The sequence below is a fragment of the Lissotriton helveticus genome (assembly GCF_964261635.1).
Source record: "Lissotriton helveticus chromosome 1_1 unlocalized genomic scaffold, aLisHel1.1 SUPER_1_unloc_90, whole genome shotgun sequence".
In the NCBI taxonomy this organism is placed as follows: domain Eukaryota; kingdom Metazoa; phylum Chordata; class Amphibia; order Caudata; family Salamandridae; genus Lissotriton; species Lissotriton helveticus.
In genome coordinates this window covers 789,149-806,153 of record NW_027611737.1, presented here as the reverse complement: position 1 = coordinate 806,153, position 17,005 = coordinate 789,149, and positions in this window count along the sequence as shown.

Here is a 17,005-nt window from a genome sequence, read left to right as displayed (position 1 = left end):
ATGTAAAAAAAAAAAAAAAACATTGTAGGGAGCTTCATAAGATGACCAGAAACATGAATTATCCATGGCACTCAGAAGGAAGCTTTGACGTAACTACCCTTGAGCACGCCACCACCTTCCTAAACACCAAATATTCCGGCACTAAATTACACAAAAGGAAAGCCACCCTGGACCTTTGGCGTATCTTTAAAGACAATACGCAAGAGCACACTGCTACCCTGCCCACTGCCCCTTCCGCGCCCCCACCATACCACGCCAATGGCATGTATCCCGCAATTGCATCTGCCAAAAATAAAGAACTAGACCTACAGTGTACGACTAATAATATGGCAACTGTTGGATACAGTCAACTCCCAAGTGACCTCTTTACCACATCTGAACACCCTCAACCTGTCGTTGAATGTAGTGCTGCCCCATCGGCACCCCCCGGCACCAGCACTGGCCCACCTATACCGGTCACAGTGCCGGCACCCATACCCGTCACAGTGCCAGCCCCCACACCCATCACAGTGCCAGCCACAGACATTCCCCCACCTGTAACACCTATCACTAGTACTAGTCCAACACTGCACGCCACGGTGCCAGGTTTACCAGGACAAATAAATGCGCAGTTTACGCTACAACTGAACCCCACTTCCGTCGCAGTCCTGCCTGTTGAGGAGGAAGAGGAAGATTCCGACAATGTGTCCCTTGCACCATCAAACAACTTACGCACGTCATCTCACCACTCATCCGCCTCGCTTCGCCATGCACTCCCCCACTACCCTGATCTCAACGGCCTCCGTGATGCCAATGCTCCACAACTCCAGGAGAAGGAGGCCACCCCCCGAGACCCCATGCCATTTTGCGGCACAAACGCAGGCGAACCACTGATCACATTCTCCTCTGTCCAACCACAGAATAGGGACAGGGAGTTACAGGGCCCTCCGGCACCGTATCTAGTCCACTATGACACATGGAGAATGGCCGCAGACTTCAATAAAAGCTTAGAGTGCAGTCAAAATGGGGATACCCGAACAGACATGTTCATCAGAGAAATTCCACGCAACCCCAAACACGACGACATATCTCAGGTAGTCCGACGTGCCTCATTAAAGTTAGAACAAATCAGTGACAGATTATCTGAGACCCTCAAGATTGCCCACTTTAAACCATCCAGTACCCAAACAATAATGAACACTTCACCACAACTTACTGTACAGACAAACCCTATTGAAAATACAGGAGGGACTGGGGAACATGGCCGTAGTAAACAGCAGACAGCCTACTTCCCATCCACACCTTTGACTAGCGCAGGTATCTCTCGGGACATGGGAGACAACGAAGAACTGATGCAAGTACTGTGCCACAGCGCCCATTCCCCTTGCCCTCAGACAACTGCACTAGACCACACCAATGCGACTACCACGACAGCACAGGTCCACTCCACACACCCAGAGCCACCACCACGACATACTGCACCTGTGGTGGATCCGTTTGCCTCACCATCCGCCACAGCCATGGTAGACTCATCCAGCCAGCCCGCGCCCCAAATGCGACAAACCCATTCTACGAACATCAGGAATTCCAAAATTCAGGGGATACAGGGGGGAGAAGGAGGACTAGGACAACAGAGGTAGAAAGACTTACAGTGTTGGAAACACACGGACGCCCAGAGGACATCCACTATGATGCCACTGGCACCACTTCCATGCGCAACACTCGAGCGAAAAAGGGTAATGGCATGTTCCTCAGCAGACCATGTGCCCTGCGGGACGATGGCCTGACTTCCAACAAAATAGTGACACATGGATAGGATTCAGATTATGCTGTCAACCCCTTCACAGACGATCTGGCCGGATGGACAGAGTCTTTGGCCCCGCAGATGATCCCCTGGCCAAGAGAAGGGTCTTTCGAACCTCAGCACATATCCACAGCAGTAGAATGTATCCTGCAGGGTGTAGGGGATGAGGATTGGGATTATGCCTATATGCGAGCCAGTCTCAAATTTTGGCAGAAATATGCCAGGCAATATGACACCACAAGACCAAAGCATCAAGGTGCAGGAATTACCCGCCAGATGCCGCTTTTATACAAAAGGGCAAAGGACCCCCCAATTTATAACTGCTGGTCATACACAGAGAAGGAAGCCATAGAATTTTGTCAATATAAGTTTAACTCATGTACCTTGGTGCGGGTCATTTTGTGTTCAGTTTTTAAGTGATTTTCTAATCACGACTAGGGGGTGTATATGGGTCACATCCCTGACTCTTTGATAGAAAATATTAGCCAGGTACTGGCAGCTTGTAGCAGCTCTTGCGCAGCGTGGTGAGCGCGTTTTGCTTTTAACACCCTGTTTTGTATTTTTGTTCGTTTTTCTTTTCTTGCACCCTGATTTTAATTGGCAGCATTTTCGGGGCTCTGCCCTTACCTGCACCCTAATAGGCAGAACACCGCCGCTTGAGCGGGCCCGGTTCCGGGGTGGCTGAGGGTTTCTCTTGCTTCCCTAGCGGGCGCCATCTTGGGAAGGGCTTTGACGCTCTTCTAGCGCCATCTTGAGTGTACTGGAGGGTCGCTTTGCTCCCCACCTGGAGGGACTACTTAAGGCGGTCCTCATGTGTTGTGCACCTTGATAGAAAATATTAGCCAGGTACTGGCAGCTTGTAGCAGCTCTTGCGCAGCGTGGTGAGCGCGTTTTGCTTTTAACACCCTGCTTTGTATTTTTGTTTGTTTTTCTTTTCTTCCACCCTGATTTTAATTGGCAGCATTTTCGGGGCTCTCCCCTTACCTGCACCCTAATAGGCAGAACACCGCCGCTTGAGCGGGCCCGGTTCCGGGGTGGCTGAGGGTTTCTCTTGCTTCCCTAGCGGGCGCCATCTTGGGAAGGGCTTTAACGCTCTTCTAGCGCCATCTTGAGTGTACTGGAGGGTCGCTTTGCTCCCCACCTGGAGGGACTACTTAAACCAGTCCTCCGAGCGCAGCGGGATCGCGCAGCGGGTCGGCCTCCGCTTTGCCGGAGTCTTGCCAGAGTCCTGCCCGTCTGCGCCTGTCAGCCTCTCGGCAGCGGACGGAGCAGGACGGCTGGGTGTTTTCATGTTAGCTGAACTACTGTGCTGTTTCATGGATATGACTAGCTATACCTCGGCAGATTTACTTGCTTTACGCCCCCCCCCGTGGCCAATGTCATCTTATCTTCCCTGGCGGTCGGGCCTCAAGGAAAGGTTGCTCGATCTGCGGTTGGCGTCTTCCGGTGTCTACTGGAACTGCGCTGGACAATATCCCGGCTCCTTTTCAATGTTCTCTTCTTAATACCAGATCTCTGAATTGTCATTCTCTTGATATCTGGAATTTATTACAGAATTCCAATATATCATGCTTATTTCTTACAGAGACCTGACTGAGTGATTGCTCCGCTCCTGATTTAGCCAACGCCATTCCACCGGAATACAACATCTTTAGGAGGGATAGAATATCGGGCAGAGGAGGAGGAGTAGCACTAGTTGTAAATAAAAACATTCCCTGCTCAACCTTTCTGGTAGACAATATTCAGGGATGTGAAGCTCTCGGTTTCACCCTTCATTTCTCTCCCCTCCAGGCTGGTACCGGGATTCTTCTGTATAGAACTCCGGGACCTGCAGGGCTGTTCTTTGACGAACTACAAGTAGCTCTCTCAGTCCCCTGTCTTAGATCTGAGCACTGTATTCTTCTTGGGGATCTTAATGTTCACATGGATAATATACTTGACCCCGATGCAATGAAACTTAGTGACGTCACAGCCCCATTAGGATTGTCTCCGTTTCTGCGAGAACCAACACACAATAAAGGCCATACCCTGGATCAGGTTTTTTCAACGAAATCTATAACTATAACGTCCATACAACCAGTACTGTGGTCTGATCATTTCTTGATCTCCTTTTCCGTGCCTGCCACCACTATCACTCGGGTGAGAGAATCAATAGAGACCACGCGGACTTCGCGTCCTTTCCATCTACTTTCGATGGATATGTTATCTGAGGCCCTTACCACCTTTCCATGTCCTCTTCCGGGCAATTTGGGAGAGAATCTTGGTCTCTTCCACAAATGGCTGATAACCAGATTTGAGACCTTAATCCCTGAAAAAAAGCTTAAATCAGGTGAACGTAGAGCATCGGCCCCATGGTTCACTCCCCAGTTAAATATGCAACGGCAGGGATGTAAAAGGGCTGAGAGAGTTTGGAGACGGGTCTATGATCCGACTGAAAAATTTAAATTTTGAGCGATAACTAAAGCCTACCATCAGTTGATCTGGAATGAAAAAAAGGCTTATTTTGAGCGCCGAATTGATGAGGCTGAAAATGGCTGTAAAGAAATTTTTAAAGTTGTCCTGGATTTTACTTCTCCAGCCATCTGCACTCCATCTCATACTCATTCAGAAGTATGGATAAAACAGCTTGCAACTTTCTTCGTTAGTAACATCACAACCATTCAAGCCTCTCTTTCCCACTCCAGCTCCCAGTTGGTTTCGGGCCCTTCACCTCCCCTTCACTTATGGAGGGTCTAGGCCCTTTTCTCTCAGAATTTCCCCATCTGTGCCTTGATACTTCTCTCGAGCTTCTGTCAAGTTTGAAATCAGGCTCTCCACTTGACCCGTGCCCGGTTAAACCTCTGGGGAAGGTGGCTCCTGCCTTAAATGCCCTGCTGAACCCCCTTTTGAATTCCTCTCTGTCAACTGGAGTGGTTCCGCAGGCATGGAAACATACTTTGATCCTGCCACTGATCAAGAAGCCTACCCTGGACCCCCTTATCCATGCCAACTACAGGCCTATTTCCCTTCTCCCTGCTCTGGCAAAAGTGGCCGAGAGATTTGCACATCGGACGATTTCCAATTTCATCGAAGGAAACGATCTGTTGCATGACACGCAATCTGGGTTCCGTGCAAATTATAGCACGGAGTCGGCTCTTCTCGAGGTCACGGATGCAATCAGGGAAGTACTCGACTCCGGGGGAAGTGCCATGTTGGTAATGCTTGATCTGTCGGCGGCTTTCAACACCGTTCCTCACGATCGCCTCCTTGTAAGACTCTGGGAGAGCGGCCTCCGGGGAACGGTGTGGAATTGGCTTAAATCATTTCTGGCCGACCGTCGGCAAACGATCTGGGCGCCCCCTTTCTCCGCTGATATGGCTCCGCTAGAGGTGGGGGGTCCGCAAGGTTCCATTCTCAGCCCCATGCTGTTTAACATCTTTATGGCCCCTCTGGCGGTAGTCGCGGAGTCCTTTGGCGCCCAGATCGTATCCTACGCCGATGACACCCAGCTCCTATTCACTTGTGGTAGGGGCGGGTCATTCGACGGCATACAGATCAGGGATTGCCTTGGTGCGGTCTTTGAGTGGTTTAGGTGTAATGGCTTAAAGTGCAATTCCGATAAGTCGGAATTGCTCTTTTTTGGATGCGCCTGTGAACCAGATTGGAAAGCTTGTTGGCCACAAGATATGTTTCCCCCTGACAATGTGTCTCTCAAGGCTAAAAACTTGGGAGTGATTGTGGACAGGGAACTGTCCTTTGGGCCACATATTTCGTGCCTTTCAGGTAAATGCTTCGGCATTTTACGGATGCTGAGGAAGTTTCTTCCTTTAGTGTCTTTCCAGTATAGGAAGATAATTGTTCAGTCCTTGATTGGATCTCGACTGGACTATGCAAACGTTCTCTTCTTGGGTCTACCAAAATATCTTTTGACCCGTTTGCAAGTAGTCCAGAACTCGGCAGCCCGTGCTATTTACGGGCTCCCGAGAAGAGCAGGTGCCACTGTCCTACTGAACACCTTACACTGGTTACCGATCGCAAACAGAATTCTTTTCAAGAGCCTGACTTTTGCCTTCAAAGCTTTACAAGGCACTGGCCCCAAGTACATAAGGAAACGTCTCTCCCGATATGCACCTAGCAGGTCTTTGAGATCATCTTGTTTATCCAATATGACAGTGCCGGCTATTAGGCGTGCAAGGATGGGAGGTCGATCTTTCCGCTACCTAGCCCCGAAGGCTTGGAATGAACTACCACTCTCCCTTAGACAGACTCCCAGTCTCCTCGCTTTTAGAAAAGATCTTAAAACGTGGTTTTTTACCAAATAATTCCTTCCCCTCTTTTCTGTCTGCATTTTAGTTGTTATGTTGTTGTCTTACTTGCTGATACTCTTCGCCAAAGCACCGGGATGCTCCTAGGAGTAGCCGAGCGCTATAGAAGAAATAAATTAACATAACATAACATAACATTAAAAAGAACCTCCCGCCCCTCGCGGAGGGTGCCAGCAAATGGATAGTGGCCCTAGAGAAAAATACTACAGGCACCACCCCAGGGAAAGGCGATATGAAAAGTTTGCTTATCTCCCTCATGGGAGGGGAAGCAGAAGAAATTTTCACAAGTATCAGTAGAGGGTTAATAACTATGAACGACACCAAGTATGATGGAGAACCATTCGACAAAATAAGGGCAGCCGCCTGGACTAAATTGCAACTAAAATACCCTGACATTCCAGATATTGGGTCTCTCATGTCACTGACTATGCAAACAAATGAAGACCCGATTAACTTTATTTCCAGAATGAAAGAAAAATGGCACCAGGAGTTAGGTGACTCCTGGAATACAACTGGAGGAAACAGCAGGCTTTTTTACCACATGGTCAAGAGTGTAGTGTAGTTCCTATTATCCCAATAGGCTCTGCGCATTGGAATAATACCTTCAATAGTATAGGCCTAGACCAGACGTTAACTAGGTCTTCTATTGTCGATATTAGACTTAAAGTTTTGGGTTTGCCAGCTAGCTCAGAGTTCACTAGAAACTTTCTCGAATAGGCAAGGAGGAGTTGAACCTCCCTGGATAGACAAGAAGGGATTTAGTTTCTGACAACCATAGAAAATGACAACTTTGCTCTCCCCTAATCAAGAGTGTATCTCTAGAGTCGTGTGAAAACAAAAGACAACTTATTTTACTCAGTCTGTACGTGCATTATTAGTTTCACCAGATTGTAGAGAAAAGGAAGAGACGGGCGTGTTCAATAAAAGATGGTATTTATTGATCAGTCTCTTTTCTCATACAAGAGAAATGGATCGATATTATCGCAATACTTATGGTTAAGTAAAGTGCATACAATAAAAGCAGAAGTATAAAATAATACTGTAAAAACATTTATATGGTTTCTAAGCCATATAGTGGTTTAAAATGGATAAAATAGATACATACATATATACATTTGACTAATCGTACTCAACTGGTGCTTCTAACTACGCCTACCCCAATGTACCTGACCTAAGCCTAATACGTGGGCGGGAATAGAAAGTAGCAGTTTAAGTTAAGTTTGTTTTGCCAAGTGACTGACTCAAGAATTCTCTGCAAGGGGTTATTCAGTTCTGTACCTGGAATCTAGGATGGTTGAGGGATGGTATCTCTCGTCTTTGGTCTCGATATTCCAGGCTGCCTGCGAGGGCTGCTCGGAAGCGCCGGAGCTGTATTTCTCGGCAGGAGAAAGCAGCGTCTCGTTCTCAGCGCGTCAGGAAGGCGGGGCTGCGCCAGCGGGTTCTGCTCTGCTCTGGACTTCGGCAAGTCTGGCTGCTCCGATCTCGTCACCACCGCGTGTGTTTGCTTAAGGCAATACCGGTAATATTTATACCTGTAAGGTGCCGAGATTGACGTAAGGATGGACATAGATACGTCAATAAGGATGTCATACGAACTGGTCGTTAGCACATTCTTTTGCTGAAGTTCTCGGTGAAATCAAAACAATGGCCGCAGGGTTTTTCCCAGGTTGTCATAGGTTTGATTTGTTTTGAGAACTCCGTATGCCTTATCAGGGGCTGGAGGAATATTGCTTGTCTAATTAGATGGCAAGCGTTATGACCTAATCAGATAACACGTTCCTGTGCCGTGGTGTGGCTTAATCAGATAACGGTTTCTGCATCATGGGATGGCTGCTAGTTAACTTGTTAACCAGAACAGGGTCAGGAATAGGGGGATCGATACAGAACCTATAGGAATACATCACACCCACTCCACGCTAACTATGGCCATATTTACGAATCTAGGCATAGTAAAACATACTGTAGAGTATCGTGTATACCTTACCACCCCAAAATACATATAATGCATTTCGAAATTATGTAATATACGGAAAAACAGTCATATATACTATATGCACTCAAGCTGTAGAATAATGCTAAAGTAATCACGCATATCTATACATTATTACTATTTAAATATGAGAATCACACATGAAATGGCTCTTAATACAGAAGAAAAAGTTCGAGACCATTCCATCACAGAATAAAATAATTATGAACATACCAGCGGGCAGCTAATGTCTATAAAGTATCTAAAAATAGAAATGTTAGTTCTCTAAGAATAGTTCTTACTTTAAGCAGAAGATAAGTGTCCCGAAAAATCGTAAAAATATTTTGGGGCTGCTGAAAAAAATTGCTGTCCGTGAACTGGAGGGAAAATTGTTCATGCTACTTTATTATGAAAGTTGAAGGCCAAATTCAGGGTGTTGGGAACGCCGTGTGCTAGCTTGCTCAAAAGTCGTTATTTCTGCTCTGGTGAGAACATCCTATCATTTAGACTGTCGAAAAAGCTGTCAACAGCTTCCTGGGAGAGTTCCACTAACTCGGAAAAAGATGTAACCATGCATTCGTGCGCATGATTGTCTCCATTGACGTTTTGATTAGTATTGCTGACAGAAGGTCGTACCTGATCAATGCTGCTTTCATCTTGAACTTCACTACCCCTCAATCGTAGTGGTGAAGTTTCCACGAATGCCGTCATCAGGATTGGTAGCCGTTGAGGGCAGCACAAAGCATGGGCCGTTACCGGACCCAACAATGTTTCTGCATCCATAGGCGCATCCGATTGTAGCGTCAGACAGGTGTCCAACACGCATTCTTCTCCGCACAGCAAGCACCTTAATACAGGTAAAACACATCGATGCCACATTGGTCGAAATGAAAGAAACCAAGTCATGTTTAGGTCTCTAAGCCGGGATAGTCCCTGGATTTTTGATATCCGGTCCCGGTATCCAATGGCTCGGATTGCTTCTTCCCTTGTCGCAGGTGTTTTGTCTGTGACATGGTTTGCCATAACGAAATATAAGGACCAAGAATAGGATTCCTGCAATTAGTCCCAAAATGAGGGGAAGTCCGCCAAAAATCGAATGGACGAAATCTGGAAAAATACCCAGTATGGCTTTGAATGGTGTTAATGCCATCGAAAATACTGTCTTAAATACTTTTGAGACTCCACTGGTATCAGAAATATTTAAGATTTCATTCAGGATTTCTGCAAAATGTATGGGGGAATTAGTTGATAACAACGAGTGAATCTCTGCAGTCGTCCTTGCGACCAGGAGATCATACGTTTCTTTTGATGACGTGAGTCTGGTCGGCTTATGAAGAAGCACTGTTTTCATTCTGCTTAAAGTATCTATTCGTATAGAAGTAATTTTCAAGTTAGGCCATGCCCTTGCCTCCCTGTCTGGAAAGGAGCTGGGGAACAATGAGTGTCCACAGCACATGACCTTCGCAGTCGTAGTTATGAGATAAGGAATCCCGGGCAGAAGACTACAACATCTGCGATCCACAATTAGAATGTAACTCCCGTTATAGAGTCTTTTAAAGAATGGTTCTATCTCAGTTGCAGGTGCGCCTAGCTGGTGACATGAAAGGTTGTTTGAGTTCCCTTCACAGGCTCCATGCAAACTAATTCCATTACACAGAAGTGTACCGCTTAGTGACATCACACAATTATTGCCACTAAGAAACACTTTCTGTCCTTTATTACTGACACATGCATGTGAATAGGGTAAGTTCCATGTTGACTTAATGTACCCTTTTCCCAATTTTTCGTACATGCCAGCCTGTATATATTTTTGGCAGTATTGAAACCTGAAGGTAGATATTGGAATATTAATTATCCCATGTATTATCCATTCACTGACAGGTCGTTCTGACATTGTCACTGGTAATCTCTCGAGTTTCTCAATGCTCAGGATTGTATAATCAGCACCCTTCTGTGCCATACTGATTTGTTTATCAGTAAGGTTAAAGATATTGAATAGTGACGTTGTGTTGATTAAACGCCAAGGCACATAGCCTGAACGCAGATTTTGTAACGTCCAGCCAAGCTGTACAATAGAACGCAATTGAGACTGACCGTGTTGTAACAACAGTAAGTCTTGCAATATTATGTCGATTGCTGAAGACACAATGCTGTCCAAAGAAAAAATTCTGGAGGACAGAGTCATTAACCCATTGTCCACTACAGAAAGTGATTTTTCCAAATTAATACGGTCAATTTCCCGTATACTTTCTGCTGTCTCAATTTGAGTCACCTTCCAGGCCTCGTTGTAAGCTGCATATACAGAGGCTGCTATGAAACGTTTTTGACGCTGTTTGCGCGGTCCCATAATGAAATCACGCAAGTCAGCACCATCAGCAAGTAAAGTTAGGTGTTGCTTAATTTCTGTCAGTGTGGAAGTTTGTAGCCATTGAAGGCAGAGTTTGCCCACACTGTAGGTGGTTATTATCCCTGGGTGTTGTCTTTGGGAATATCTAGGGTCTGGCCTGGTCAATGTGAACCCCTGTGTTTTGTTCAGGAATCTGTCTTGACAGTTATTAGTATCTGTGGGCCAGATTAACCATTGTTTCCAATCAGGATGTGTTCTGTTTTGGTTAAATACATAGTTTACGTCTATCTCTTCATCTGTAGAGCTATTGCTGTTCATTGTTGGCTTTGGAATAGACGGTTTATTTAAGTCTTTGATTTTGGCTAGGCCAAGACAGGTAGTTTGTTGAACAGTGTCATTCAAAAATATAATTTGTTCTGGGATCATGCAGGCTCTAAACAATGATTCTATACCTTGTACTTGCCATTCTTTTGTACCCCAAACACTTTTTACTTCAAAATTTTTGTCCCAATAATCAAAACCAAAAGTATTCATTTGTGCAAAAAATGAGTCTGAATATATCAATTTCGTGTTTGTTAGCATAGTTTTTGTTCCTGTCTTATTTGACAATTTGAAATAAAATGTTTCAGCGTTACTTGTGTTGAACCCTGAAAAGTATGAATATTTGTTATAAAAGGTTCTTGAGCTTCCTTTTGGAGGGGTTGCACAATGTTCCCATTGATTATAATTTAAAACATTTCTAGGTTGTGCCGATTTATGTAGAAAATGGTTACCATAGTGGTTGTAGCAGTACATACTATCATAATTGGATGAACCCTGCAAATAATCATGTTTGGTAAATTTAGCAGACATTACTAGGTCAGACATCATATTATTTATACTTTCAAAGTCCCAATCCTCAGCAAATGAGCTTGATTTTACAAAGTCACTCAACGAGATCTTGATTTGGTGTGGATATTTCAGGATTTCAACTGGACCATAAATTTCATAGTCAGTATTGTCCCATGCTACCCCACCCGGTATAGGATTGGCTGTGAAGTTGACTGAAGAAAGTTCTCTTTTCTCGACGTGTGAAGACGTGTGTGGCTTGAGGATCAAGTTGATTTTCTGACTTGCTGTGTCCATTTTAGCATATTTTCCCTCAATGAAGCGTCCCAAAGTTAGTACCATGATGAGCCAAAGTATGAGGATAAATGCACCAAAGGCCACCCAAAATTCAATCCATGGAGAAATCAGATAGGTTTCTTTCAGTTGTTTCAAAAGTTCTTTAGCTTTATCTTTAAAGGTTTTTGTTGATGGCTGTGTTTTTGATTCACTGAGGTCTTCAGAGGAATCATCGAAGTTTATGAAGTAGCCGGATGCAGTTCTGTCAATTGTTCCAATTGCTTCAGGATTACTGTTTCTTGCATATTCGTTTGTTACTTCATTGTAGGTTGGTGTGTCTTTACTAAATGTTTTTATTTGGGTTTTTAGAGGTCTGAGTTCCAATGCATTGTTGCATAGTCCTTGTTGTTGTTCTGTAGGCGTTTCGAATGTGATTAGCCTCTTAGTTAGGACCTCTGTATTGGTAGCAAATCTTGGTGTTCTGCTACTTATCGGGAGTCCACTTGGCCTACTGATTGTTATCGGCCACATGATTGTGGTTTTACCAGGTCGATGGATACAACTCGGTTCTCCTTTTTACCAGCAAGCCGCGGTAGTACAACTGATCTTGTCCCGTTGATAGACAAGACAGGAACTGCTTTTCTGTAAGAAGGCCCAAATTCCTTCTTTACCGCGATCTTTTCTCTGACTAGATCCCCGACTTTTGGAATCCAGACAGGTCTTGCTGGGACAGGTGGTGGTTCTTCAGTGGTTGTTGGCTGCTGTTTCAACTTTATGTTGCTCAGGTCTTTTCTTGTTTCGTTTAAGTCCTGCAAAATAGCCAAACGATCTTTGATATCAAAGCTTTTTTCCTTCACCACTGAAGTCTGACTGTCAAGATCTAAGACCAACATCCTAGTTCCAAACAATAATTCGTACGGACTGAATCCCTTCAGAGAATTTCTTGGCAGGTTGTTTAGACTACGTTGGACACTTATTAGATGTTTGACCCACCCAGCTCCCGAACCTAATATCCTTTCCGTTCTAGATAGATTTATGCCTTGGTTTTTTCTTTACACCATCCCGTATCCCTCAGGAAGGAAGTGAGAAGAATCCCGCTGTGCTATGCTCATTTGGCCATGCTTCCCCACAGGCTTGAGGGCTAAAGTGAAAACATTGGTCAAACGTAGCATGCTCCTAGCGTATATGCCATTTAGACTCGCAAATCCTTGTATAACAGTCCCGACGTCAGCCGAGTGCTGGGGTCTACATTATAAGTGGAAACTAGTCTTTATTTGTTAATCGGACGCATTATTAACACTGGAATTACTGATTATTGTTTAGCCCTTATTGAGTGAACCTCCATGGTATTACCCCGTTCCTCTCGCCGCTGCGATCTCTGTTGCAGTCCGGGCATTTTTTTACAAAAATGTGATGATGCAGGCTCATGCCTGGCCACCAGTACACTGATTGTAGTTCTTCCAGAGAATCTTTTAGTTTGAGGTGTCTGAGACCCTCGCCCATATGTGCGTCTGCTATTATCAAAGTTCTCCTGTCCTTGTTTGGAATTACTCTATCCCCCACTCCAGGGATTCGAGCAAAAGGGACGGAGTTTGCATCGATTATGTATGTATAATTGAGTGGATAGTTGATCGGTAGCGCTGAGCAGTCGCCTTTTGATGACGTTTTCACCGCCAGCACTGTTTCACCGTCAATGTATTTCACTGTACGCTTTTTTCTAGCTACGGAAGCCGATTTAGTTGCTACCGCTGTGGCTGTCTCAGCCAATGAATTCCCTGCAACGTGAACGCCATCACGCTGATGACTCAGTGTATGTATCACGTGAGTCTTTGGTAATTCTTTTTGAAAAAGAGCTACTTGTTCCCAAAGCAGTTTTTACTTTATTGTTGCACCTGTGTCATCTTTGTAATCGTTTTGAATCCATTTCTGCAAATCGTTGTTATATGATTTGACGCAGTAATATGAATCGGACACTAGATGTGTCGGGAATTCGCGATCTGCATTATCTAGCGCCATTTTCAATGCCATTATTTCAGTCTGTTGTTCTGAATTAGTTTCTACTGAGTGTGTTTTTGTTAATAGAGGTCTTAGTTTACCTCCGCGCCACACTTCTTTTGTAATCTCAAATGTGGGGTTGTATGCTTGTTCTCCCCAAACGGAGGGTTGAGCATGTCCGTCTGTATAGATTACACATACGTACTGTCGTAATGGCAGAATGTCGATTGGCAGAGGGAATGTTCTTTCATATTCTAGATTTTTTAATTCCTTTAGTTCTGGATCAAAGTAGTATTTTACTCTGTCCGTTGTAATTGAATTCACCCATTGTATCCATTCCGGATTCAATGCTGTTGTTGGTAAATTACACGGTGTTGTTAATGCCTCAAAAGCTGATTCTGCTGTTCGGACTGTGATACGTCTACCGTCAGCTTTATCTTTTTCTCTAGTTATTGCTGTTTGAACTGCATGAACAATGTTTTCTTTAATGCTGAACTTCTTTTCAGCTTCTGTGTACAAGTGTGTTTTGAATGCAATCGGTACCTTTTCTCCCTCATTAGAGGTCAGGTATGTGAATCCGCATCTTCCTGGGATGACTCGAATCACAAGATTGTGTGTGTTGTGACGTGTTTCTAATTTTGTTTTAATTAACATGTCTGTTTGTAAGGATCTCAGAATTTCTGTGTGTATTTGAGTCCAATTGGTTCTTTTAAAATCTGGTTTTATTAGATCATAAAGGGGTTTGACCCTTTCTGCGTAATTTGCAATGTATGTTCTTCCGAAATTTAGGAAGCCTAGAATTGACTGTAGGTTTTTTAGTGTTCTAGGTGCTTGGAGTACGGCACATTTCTCTAGGAAATTGTCAGCCAGGCTTTTGCCTTCACTTGATAATTCATATCCTAAGAACAGGACTGTTAGATGGGCAATTCTGGATTTTTTAAAGTTGAATTTGTAACCCTCTGCTGCGAACCCAAGTATTATGGTGTTCACTCTCTTCAAGTGAGTATCCAAGTCATCATCTGTTAGGTATATGTCGTCGACATACGATAATGCTTCGTCATCATATGTTTGTAGTAACTCTGTTACTCTCGCTGAGAATAATCCTGGGCTGTTCATGTACCCCTGGGGTAACCGACAGAATTGTTTTTGAGCGCCATTTATTGAGAACGCGGACAAGTATCTGCTCTCTGGTGCTATATTTTGACAAAAGAATCCATTAGAGATGTCTAATGTTGTTTTGTATTTTTTGCGCACTATGTTATTCATTAGTGCAGCACTATGCGAGTTTTGCACTGCAAAAGTTTTGCAACATGAGTTAAGGTGTCTGTAATCTAAAACTAGACGATATGAATTGTCTGGTTTGGAGACCGGAAACAAAGGGTTGTTCATTTGTGAGGTGCAAGTTTCAATCACCCCATGGTATTCTAATTGGTCTAGGATTTCTTTTACCTGTTTTTTAGCTTCTTGCTTAATTGGGTACTGTCTTTGTGCAGTAGGTTGTGATTTTAACTGGATTTTGTGAGGAGGAGAGTCCTCATCCCATCCTACATGATTTTTATATAAAGCAGGAGCTTGAGCTACTGCCCACTTTCTAGCAAGTGTGTATTTTTTATGAATTGGGATATGATTTGAGAAGGCAGGCATAATTATTTCTTCGCCATGAGGGCAGTCCCTGACAAACTCTGGTGGCCAGTCTTTTTCAGCTAGAGGGATGTCATAGCCCTTGGAGAGATTATCCCAAAATAGTCCCCTTATTTTTCTAGTCTTATCCCCTTCTATACGTAAAGTTATTTCATATATTTTGTGAGGTTTGCTAACTCTGGTGTCTGCAGTTTCCACTTGAAGGTATTCATTCGTGTCCACTGTCTCCAGAAGATTCATAAGGACTTTGCGAGCTATGCTCACTTCTGCTGCGCTGTCTAGCATTGTCTGAGCCCATTCTCCGTTTTTCAGTTGTGTCCTCAGTATTCTCGGCATTGTTAATTACTTTAATACTGGCTACCTTCTTTTTTGGAAATTGTAGTTTCTTTTTTAGATGAGCAGGTTCCTTGTCTTTGGACTTGACGTGCTCTTCTCTTTGTTCTGATCGTCCTCTTCTTTCCGATTTCTGCGAGGAAGTCTGAAAAGATTGAGAGAGGCGTGTATCAATTTCTTGATATCTATCAGGCTTCTTTATATTATCCCTATTTCTAAGGTTGTATTTTTTCCCAGAGGGCTCACTTTGGGGAGACCTGTGTCCCTGGTTTGGAGATTTTTCTCTCCACCGAGGAGACCTTCCTCTGGACTGGAATTTCTTTTCTTTAGGATTGGATTGTTTGTTTCCATCCCAGCTCTTTTTTTGTGATGTTAAATTATTATTAAAAAATACTTTTTCAGGACTTTCAATCAGTCGGGGTTTTACTGGTATTCCACCTAGACTATCTCTACCTAGTTCCTCATAGGACTTTTCTATAATTCTGGCAATTTCAGCTGGTTGGTCTGCTATATCTGTTTCTTTTAACCTTTGGCGGATCGCCACGTTTGCTGCTTCTCCCTTTATATTGGCTAGTAATATAGCCGAGACCTGCTTGAAGTCTTTCAGTAATTTCATACCAAGAGTTAAAGCGGGTTCTGGACCGTATTCATCTTGAATTTGTTTTAGCACATCTGGTATTACCGAGATGGATGGAACAACATGCGTTTTTGTGTAAATGGAAGCAAAGACTGTACCCCAAGTGTCACAGTCCTCCACGTGTGGTGCGATTCCCATTGGAAGACAGATAGTCAGAATCCTGTGTTTATTCACAGGAGTGGTGTCTGGAAACACCGCCTCTATTTGGGTGATTTTTTGTGCTAACCAGAATGGTATTTGTTCCCGTTTAGCTGGTACTTTACCTAGACAGGACTGTATGTTCTGTGGTGTAATTTTATTTGTGTTCCCCTGATGAGGGGTCAGCTGTGGAATTTTAATTGCTGGTTGGATTGTTGAAGTCCGCATTACATATTGGACTAATTGTCTATGTACTTTTATTAATTGTTTTAGTTGTATTAAAAGATCTGCTGCAGACATTCTTTCGATGTCTGGATGTGGTGTGTATCCGGCTAGGACCGGCCACGTTGCTCCTGGTCTACCTAATGGACCGAGCCTGGTGATGTGATTATTATGTTTTAGGGCGCCATTAAACAAGAGCAGGTGCTCTTGGAATTTAAGTGGTACTTCCACCTCCTCGAAAGGAGTGTACTCATCAGGAGGTTCCTCTGTTTTGTAATAGTGGAAGACCTTTGTTACAGCATTAGCTGCTGGAAAGTTTATCCATGAATAGAATACCTCTGTCTGCCGATATTCGTGTGCCTCTATTACGAATAGGACTGTGCCACCTCTCGGTGTCAGTCCATTTTCTATAAGTTTTAAAGTTATAGATTTTCTTTTGTTGACCGGGATGAGTATTATATCCGGGTCTGCTTCTTGCATAGTATTATCAGCTGCTACGAGTTCAGCTGCTAATCTAGCTGTCTCTCTTTCT